This window comes from Crocuta crocuta, unplaced genomic scaffold (assembly GCF_008692635.1).
Source record: "Crocuta crocuta isolate KB4526 unplaced genomic scaffold, BGI_CrCroc_1.0 scaffold425, whole genome shotgun sequence".
Lineage (NCBI taxonomy): Eukaryota > Metazoa > Chordata > Mammalia > Carnivora > Hyaenidae > Crocuta > Crocuta crocuta.
The window spans coordinates 223,747-233,790 of NW_027531909.1; the positions used below are offsets into that span (position 1 = coordinate 223,747).

Here is a 10,044-nt window from a genome sequence, read left to right on the forward strand (position 1 = left end):
TTCCAGACACAAAGGAACTTGTGTGCAGGTCAGCAGAAGGTGGAGGGAAATGGAAGAGAACATACTAGATCACACTAAGAAAAAAGCAGTAACAAGCTGTGATGAAACATTCAAAGGCTTTCAAATCTCCTGTGGCAAAGACTGTTAGTTGTCTCAGGAACCTACATTCATCCATTTAAGAAGTTTTATTTCAGTAATAGAGCCTCCTGAATTTTAGTTGAGTGGCTGTCCAGTTGGAAATGACACTTACCTGCCTTTCTTCCAGCTTTGGGGTTGACACCACGACTAAACCTGGCTAATGAGCAGTACAGAAGCAATGTGTAACTTCTGGTCCTGCCTTTAAGGAAGCTCTCTGCTTTCTCTTTCTTCCCCAAAACTTCAATGTGGATGTGACGGTTCAATTTTGACCATGTAGATGAGGGCAGTGCCTAGTGGATCATGTAAAGAACGAAGGCACCTGAATTCTTAGACCACCTTGGAACCACCCCACACCTCTAGACTGCCTACTAGTGTAAACTAGTTGTTTATGAAACAGGTGGCTTATGAGAGATCAGCAACAGAAGCCCCTGGGAGCTTATTAGAAATACAGAATCTCAAGTTCCACCTCAGGCCTGCTGAATTATAATCTGCATTTAAAAAAACATCTCCCAACTATTTGTAGGCACATTCGAAGTTGAGAAACATGGGTAGTGATATAAGCCTAGATTTTGAAGCCAGATCCTGACTTCAAATGCAAATCTGTGACTTAATTAGCTGTGTCACGTTGGGCAAATCATTAAAATTCTCTGTGACTCCGTTTTTTCATCTGTACATTGGGGATATTAATATTTGATAGGGTTGTTGGAAGGATTATATCAGTTAACATATGTGAACAGGTTGAAGTAGTGCTATGTAAGGCTTGCTATTATTATTACCAAAAACTAACTTCTATTTTGCTTAAGCCATTTGGTTTCTGATGACATTGAATACTCATGGAGCTTACATTTTAGTGGAAAAGAGGGGAATGGCCTGGAGTTGGGGATTATCTATCAAGTTTGGGTTTCATTATCAGGTTGTGGGTCAGATTGTGTTTCTTGATTACTAGTCTGGAAAAAGTAAGAACCATAAAAACAAAAAGTGAAAAATAGATCAAAACCTCCTAGGGCTTATGAGGTTATGGTTATTACAAAGTCTGTATAGGGCCAAAAAGGTTTTCATATAATGGACTTTGTGACTATAGGAAACCTATAGACCAAAGCAAAGTCGGAAGACTATTAAGTGGGGAGCTGAGATAGTTGGCTCCTAGTTAAGTTCCCTGATCAGGCTTACTCTTTGCTGAAGAGCAGGCTAAGGGCTCCTCCCTGAGGCCTTCGATGAGTATCACCAGGAAGTATCACTTCGTCCTAAAGAGCCTTGAACTTAATGGGAACTCATTCATTATAACTTCTGGGGAAATGTCCAGATCTTCCACTCACTTCTTTAAAATTGTGTTGTTTTTCTTATTAAGTTATCAGTGTTACTTATTTTGTGTTTTTCTTTTTAAATCTGTGACTTATCTTTTCATTTTTAAGTGTCTTTGGACAGGGAAACATTTCTAATTATTGTCAAATCCAATTTAGCAATTTTTTCTCTTACGGTTTGAGTTTTTTGTGTCTTATTTAAGAACCTCAATGTCACAAAGAAAAGACTTTTTTTTTTCCCCTCAATTTTTTCCTCTAGAGTTTTGATAGTTCTCATATTTAGGTCTGTGACAGTTTGAGTTATTTTTTGTGTAGACATTTTAAAGTAATTTTTGTGTCATGTGTGGGGTGTAAGGGTCAAGGTTCATTTTTTTCATGCACATATCTAGTATCTTTTACACTATCACTTCTAAAAAAAGACTATCCTGTTTTCATTGAATCACCTTGACTTGTTTGTCAACAATTAATGGTTTGTAAACAAAGATTTTTCTAGATTGATTTATGTGTTACATAAAGGATATGTTATCCTTACACTAATGTCACAGTAGCTAGCTTTACGATAAACCTGGAAATTAAGTACTGTAATTCCTCCAGTCTTCTTTTAAAAAATTGCCTTGGCTTATCTAAGTCCTTTCCATTTGATACAAATTTTAGTAATGTTGGGAAAACCGGCTTAAGCATGGGCAGTCCTGGGAAAACTGGCATGTCTTTTCCCCCAAGAATGATTGGAAATCTTTGATTTTTTGCAACTTCAGCAGGACTGTGCATGCATTAGCAGTAAAGTAACATTTTCTACCAGACTTCTTCACTCTCTTATTTTGGGATTCTAGAGAGTCCATACTATATCAGCCTCTGGTTATAAGAATATTGAAATGATTCCTTGGGCTTTCCAACTCCTTCCTTTGTTTTTGAAATTTTTTAAGTCCAAGTTAGTTAATTAACATATAGTGTAATAATGGTTTCAGGAGTAGAATTTGGTTATTCATCACTTACATATAACACCCTGTGCTCATCCCAACAAGTGTCCTTCTTAATGTCCCCTGCCCATTTAGCTCATCCCTCATCCAACACCTCACCAGTGACCCTCAGTTTGTTCTCTGTATTTTAAGAGTTTCTTACGGTTTGTCTGAAGTTTTCTCAGCACCATTTGCTGAAGAGACTGTCTTTTTTCCATTGGATATTCTTTCCTACGTTGTTGAAGATTAGTTGTTTATACATTTGTGGGTCTGTTTCTGGGTTCTCTATTCTGTCCCCTTGATCTATGTGTTTGTTTGTGCCAGTACCATGCTGTCTTGATGATTACAGCTTTGTAATACAGCTTGAAGTCTGGAATTGTTATGCCTCCAGCTTTGGTTTTCTTTTTTAGGATTGCTTTGGCTATTTGGGGTCTTTTCTGGTTCCACACAAATTTTAGAATTGTTTGTTCTAGCTCTGTGAAGAATGCTGCTGTTATTTTGATAGGGAATGCATTGCATATGTAGATTGCTTTGGGTGGTATCAACATTTTAACATCCAACTCATTCTTTGTAGGAAGCAAGGCAACCAAATCTTATTTTGTACAGAAGCATAGGGTTAACAAGGTCAAAATTGTCTAAACCAGTCAGTGATTGCCAGTGCTTTTTAGGAGTATTTGTGGCAGTAAGGAATAAAAAAGCCTAGATTTTGGAACAACACAAATAATATTTATGTAATAAGCAATGATTGAAGTTATTCTTTAAGTTAAATGATATGAAAGTAGGTAATGAAGTCCCCCCCACATCACTGCTAAGATCATTTTATCGGATTTTAAATTAAAGCAGTACAAAGGTGTCTGGCTGGCTCAGTTGGAAGAGCATGTGGCTCTTGATCTTGGGGTTGTGAGTTCAAGACCCATGTTGAGTATGGAGTTTACTTTAAAAAATATAGATATACATAGATAAATAGACATAGATATCAGAGCCAGGAAAAAAAGGGAGGAGACCTCTCTATACAGAGTCCCTAGAATAGAAAGAGCTCTAGAACCCAGTAGGCACAAGCACGTTCAAGTTTAAGATTATGGGTCTGTGGCAATTGTTTCTTCCCTTTTATAATTGGGATGTTCAGCCTGGGTTGCTTGACTGTTGCTGAATCCTCAGTGATGCAAGTGGCCTGGGTCTGGATCGGTTTCACTGAAAAGGGCTTCTGGTCTCCTTTGTGGGCCTGAGTGGCAAAATCCAGATCAAACTTTTGGAGGGGACTTAATTCAAAGAAACTCCACTTATCTGATGAGTCTCTGTCTATATTCCTACTTCCAGAATCCGTGCTGTAAGGCTGTGGAAGAACTAGAAGGATCCCAGTCTCTGGGTTTCTGCTTAGGGGGAGACAGGGATGCTGCTTGGGGTGGAACTGGCTGATGGAGGCTGCCTCTCTCTTCTTTAATCTGGTCACTGTGTAGCTTTCATGTGTGAAGACTGCTGCCACTTGAAGGTATTTGATCTCCTCGGTGAGAAGGCCTTTGTAGAGTATGCATTCAGCATCTCTCTGCCCTGCTTTTTGATGAAAACACTGAATGCTTCCCTGGGACTGCTCTGTGATCAGAGAATTCATGAGGACGTGGGTAGCTCTAGCCTTCATCACTGGGACCTTGTTCACACAGTCAGTACCGAAGGGTCATGGAAGGTAAGGTCATACTGTCCTCCTCTTAATCCATCTTGTCAAGGTCCTGATACTTGGGCTATGGAATCACTGGCTTTCCAGGGATGCTGCCCATGTCTGATGGAAGAGGAATCCTGGTGTAGAGTTCTTGAGGGCATCCTCATGCTTCACTGCCGAGCAGTACATCCTGATGGGGAAGATCATCTTGCCTAGAAGCCTACTGGGCTCAAGAGCAGGCCCTTTGGGTTCTCTCAAAGCCATCGAAAGACTGCAATTCAGATGTTTTAACTAGATAGACTTCTGGAGCTGAGTCCCTATCACCACAGTGAAGTGATGTGGCCATCATGCTGACAAATATTAGTGAGGAACATTGTCCAGCCGCTGCAATAACAAAGCTTCCTTGAAAAATCTACCCAGAGGTTCTGTTTCTTTATCGTTAAGGGACTGCCAGAGGCCTGAGTTCTATCACTAAAGGACTTATACCCATATCTGTTGGAAGTGGTGCAGTTGCACCCAAGTGATACATGATCCAAGTATGCTGGACACGGAATGTGTCTGAGCTTCAGGCACTGATCAACAAGAGCTGGCTGCCCCAAGTCTCAGACTCCAGTATTACCCTCCCTCTTTAGGAGAGAAGTGAAATTGGGCAAGATACAAGCTCTCTAAACTTCAGTTTCCTTGTCTGAAACAGGAGGATAAAATATTTGTTCTGTCTCCTTCACAGGGAAGTTTCTTATAACATCAAATAATCTTGTTCTTACTGACTTTATGCGGCACTGGAGGCATAAGTGTGTAAAATTTAAAAAAATGAGTGAAAATATTCTGTGAAGTTTAAAGGGGCACAAAGTGTAAACATTACTGCTTGTGACTTTTTAACAATAGAGGCTAAAATGTCATCATTTTCTATATTCAGTGAAAGTCAACCAGTACTTTTGAGGCCTTGCTTTTGTATGTGACCCTTTGGGAAGGAGTGTTAAGTTATACACACGCACCTAAGTACACAAAGGCAATTTTTGTGTGGTAAGCTCCGTGCCCCCAAAAGCAAAGATGTGTGACAAAAAATTAGAAACCAGTGTCCTTTCACTGTGGCTCTTTTCCCCTAATACCCACACTTTGATTCTTGCTAATCTACCTCTTATTGAAAATGTGTATGGGAAAAAATGGGGGTCTCCTAGCTCAGGGCTGGAGATAATTGGCAGAATACAGGAGGAAAATCAGAGATCAGGGAAGGGTATGGAAGAGAAAAAGAGGGACCTGGGAATTGGCAAGAAGAAAAGACAATGTAGAAGGAAAATCAATCCTTCTGATTGTGGCATGTAGAGAGAAGGAACTAAGCTTTAAAAATGGAAAGTGGGGACCTCAGACTCAATCAGATGCCATGTGGACATAGCTTTAAAAAATGAGGCTATTATTGCTCAAGTGCATTTGACAGAGCTTACATGTAAGAGTAAAGTGATGATCACTCTTGTCCACAATCATAAAATAAGGTGCTAGAGTGATTTATCACTCTGCTTTTCTAACTTACCTCAACTTTAAGAAGCATCTATTAAATTTGGGTCTTACCTTTAGAATCTCATGTTATTGCAAGTGAGCCCAGTGTCTGCACATAGTAGGCATTCAATAAGTATTTGATATATTTGATAAATGAGTTGAAAGAATGCAAACCTGCTTATGTTAATTTGTGTTCATGGAGTTGGAGGGTTCAAGGCGGGAAAGGATACATTTCCCTCCTTACCCCTTTATTTCCTTAAATGTGAGACCCTCCATGGAGATGAGACTCTTCCAGTCTGTGTAGATAATGTAATAACAGCTGGTGCTTATTCAAGGATTGTTGTGTCAGGAGCTATACTAAGAAGTTCACATGATCTCAATCAATCTTTGCAACATAAGTGAGCACATAATTACCTAACATTAAGGATGGGAAAAGTAAAATTCAGGGAGGCTACCTTGAGAAAGATCAAGTAACTCAGCAAAGGTCACAAAGCTGGTAAGTTGAGATCATGTTAACCAGTTGCATATGGTTTTCTTTAATAATTTTATTTTAGTGGAAAGAGCACTAGGAAGTGGATCAAGAATTGTAATTACCCTTTTCTAAGTGGTTGAGGCCAGAAGAAAGTATGCTATCATTAAAACCTGAACATGTATCTGTTGACAGTGACCTTGAGAATAGATCGAGTAGTTAGGGAAGAGGCTTTCCAATGCTTTTAGTGGCAACCCAAGTAAGAAATACATTTTACATCCTAGATAGACACACATACATATGTACATAACTGAAATGAAACTTTCTAAGCAATGCTTATTGTTACTATGTGTAATGCATACGAATATTTTCAATGTCTTTTTGTTCTCTTCCCTTCTCCTTCCCTTCCATTCTATTTTACTTCAGTATTTTTTTGGGGGTGTAGTTGGCACAAAATGTCACATTAGTTTCTGGTATACAACAGTGATTCAACGACTCAATACATTATGTTATGTTCACCTCAAGTGTAGCTACCATCTGTCACCATGCAACACCATCACAGTACCATTGAGTATATTCCCTATGCTGTAACTTTTATTCCTGTGACTTAGTCATTCCAAAATGGGAAGCCTGTGTCTCCTACTCTTCTTCACCAAATATTTTTCCCATCCTTCCCCCCAAATTCCCTCCTCGTTGGCAACCATCATTTTCTTCTATTTATAGGTCTGATTCTGCTGCTTTGTTTATTCATTTGTCTTTTAGAGTCCACATATGAGTGAAATCATCTGGGTCTGATTCTGCTGTTTTGTTTATTCATTTGTATTTTAGAGTCCACATATGAGTGAAATCATCTGGTATTTATCTTTCATTGTCTGACTTATTTCACTTAGCATTATACCCTCTAGGTCCCTCCATGTTGTTGCAAATGACAGGATTTCATTCTTTTGATGGCTGCATCATACTCCAGTGTGTGTGTGTGTGTGTGTGTGTGTGTACCACATCTTGTTTATCCATTCACCTATCATTGGGCACTTGGGCTGCTTCCATATCTTGGCTATTGTAGATAATGCTGCAATAAGCATAGGGGTCCATATATCTTTTCAAAATAGTGTTTTCATTTTCTTTGGGTAAATACCCAGTAGTGGAGTTACTAGATCATATGATATTTCTTTTTTTAATTTTTGAGGAGCATCCACACTGTTTTACTTTTTTACTCTATACACAAAAATAAGCTCAAAATGGCTTAAAGACCTAAATGGGAGACATGAAACCATAAAACTCCTAGCAGAGAACATAGGTAGTAATTTCTTTGACAGCAGCTATAGTAACATTTTTCTAGTTATGTCTCCTAAGGCGAGGGAAACAAAAGTGAGAATAAACGATTGGGACTACATCAAAATAAAATGCTTCTGCACAGCAAAGGAAACTATCAACAAAACAAAAAGACAACCTACTGAATGGGAGAAGATATTTGCAAAGATATATCCAATACGGGATTAACAGTCAAAATATGTAAAGAAATTATAAAACTCCACATCAGAAAAACCACAAGTAATCTGATTACGAATGGACAGAAGACCTGAATAAACAGTTTTCTGAGGACACAAAGATGGCCAACAGACATATGAAAAGACACGCAACATCACGAGTCATCAGAGAAACACAAGTCAAAACCTCAACAAGATATCACCTCATACTTGTTGGAATAGCTAGAATCAAAGACAAGAAATAACCAGTGTCAGTGAGGATGTGGAGAAAAAGGATCCCTCCTGCATGACTGGTGGGAATGTAAATTGGTGTAGACACTAGAAAATAGTATGGAGGTTCATCAAAACATTAAAGACAGAAATATCTACTTCAGTATTTTAAATCCTGGTTCATTCAACCCTTCATTGACTTCACTATGCACTAATAGGTTATGATCTGCAGTTTGAAAACCATTGAGCTAGAGAGCAATAAAGGTGATAGAAGGTGCACAAACTTTAGATTCACACAGTGGTGGGGCATAATCTGGGGCTGCTGTTATGTTAACTGATTGGGCTAAAGCAAGTGACCTCTTCTTTGAACTTGAGTTTCTCCTCCACAAAATGAGAAAAATAATACCTACTTCAAAAGGTTATTGAGAATAGCAAAGAGTGAACATGGGCACCTACCCTAGCACCTAGCATCTCCTAGAAGTATGATGATAGCAGGGTAATGAGGCATTTAAGAATGGAGACTGCTGGGCCTGGCACCAGCTAGCTAGCTGTGTGAGCTTAGGTAGGAAATGTCTCTAAACTTCTAAGTTCTATAATCTCTCTAAGGTATAGTTTACTCACTTACAAAAATTTGGAGGAATAATAATACCTACCTCATATGCTTGTTTGAGAATTAAGTGTGATAATACACAAAGGCCTTAGCACAATGCTTGGTGCTTAGTAAGTGCTCAATAAATTATTGGCTATATTAGCTGTCCAACAAATTTATGTACTGTCCAACCACTAGGGTAGTCTGGAGTTTTCTCGACTAGGTTACAATATCTATTTTGATGAAACAAACTCAGGTGTGTGTGTGTGTGTGTGTGTGTGTGTGTGTGTATAATCAAAATTGCTGTTACTTTGCTCATAAGTAGCTTATAGAGGCCAAATCAAACTTGGCTGTACCAAGGAAATCATTTTTGTAAGGGAAGGTTAGATCCAAATTGGATTCCCTCTCCTTGTTCTTTGAAAGCATTTCCATAAAATCCAATCTTTGGCCTGACATTAAAGGCCTATTTTCAGTGAGTAGACTTTATCAAAAAAAATGAACAAAGGAAAAGAAAAAAACATGACTCGACACACCAAGTAGTGGGGAGTGAATTTAATTTTTTCTTTTTTTTTTTTAGTTCAGCTAAAGAACTCTCTGGCATGGTCTCCTGTCTTAAATCTTCCTTCTCTCCAATTGTTTGAGGCAGCCTTCAAGATGGCCACTAATGATCAAAGCCTCATGGTCTTCACATTCTATGTAATCCCGTCCTCCTGTTGAGTGTGGGCTGTAATTCGTGACTCACTTCTAAGAGAATAAGGTGGAAATCACAATGTGTGATTCAAAAGTAGGTCACAAAAGGCAATGTGGCACCATCTCTCTCTTTTGTATCCTTTGGTCTGGGAGAAGCCAGTTACCATCTTGTGAGTAGACCTATGAAGAGATTCATGTGATGAAGAAGTAAAGCCTTTTGTCAATATCCATATAAGTGAGATTGAAACCTGATCCTCAGACCCTTCAAATGACTACAGCCACAGCCAATAGTTTGACTGTGACCTCACCAGAGACCCTGAGCCAGAATGACCCAGCTAAGCTGCTCTTGGATTCACGACTCTCAGAAACTGTGAGATGATAAGGGTAGTTTTAATTGCTAAGTTTTGTGGATGACTTGGTATGTAGGACTAGATAGTGAATACAGCACCCTTGATTCTTCCTACAGCATCTCAAAGTCAGGCTGGTTAGTTCATCATTTCATGATTGTTTATGAACTCTTCGCTATGTGTTGGGTAGTATAACTACCTTCAGATCCTAACTTTGAGGAGCTTACAGTCTAGTGGTGGGAATAACAGTGAAAATGCTAGGTACCTGTTAAATGCCACCATGTGGTTTTGATAGTGGGATCTGGGGACTCAGAGAAGGGAATGAGAACTTCCAGCCCTGCCAGAGGAAAGGGGGACATAGGGAGGAGACGGCACTTGACTTGAGCCTTCATACCAAGGTGTGATGGCTTTGTCAGGTATCAACTTGGCGAGGCTGAACTACATTCCCCAGAATTCCCATTCTTTTATGTTTCTATTTAGGGTAAAGCACGAGGGAGATTCTCCCTACTGGCAGAAGGGAAACAGCAGCCATTTTGTAATGTACACAAGTCACTGCTGATCTGCTAACTTAACCTTATTGGTGTGATGCAGTGGCTGGGTCTGTGAATGCTGCACCTTCCCCTGCATCTGCGTTTCTTACTTCTGGGCCAGCCATGTATGTGTATCTTGTGATAAAGAGCTTTTGGCTTCTGAGGAATGCTCTCCTCAC

At 39.3% G+C, this 10,044-nt stretch overlaps 1 pseudogene; it reads right to left on the minus strand.

Annotated features, from left to right (window-relative positions):
* Window positions 1-3,433: 3,433 nt before the first annotated feature.
* On the minus strand, window positions 3,434-4,313 carry LOC144240363 (putative monooxygenase p33MONOX pseudogene; annotated as a pseudogene).
* Window positions 4,314-10,044: the final 5,731 nt, after the last annotated feature.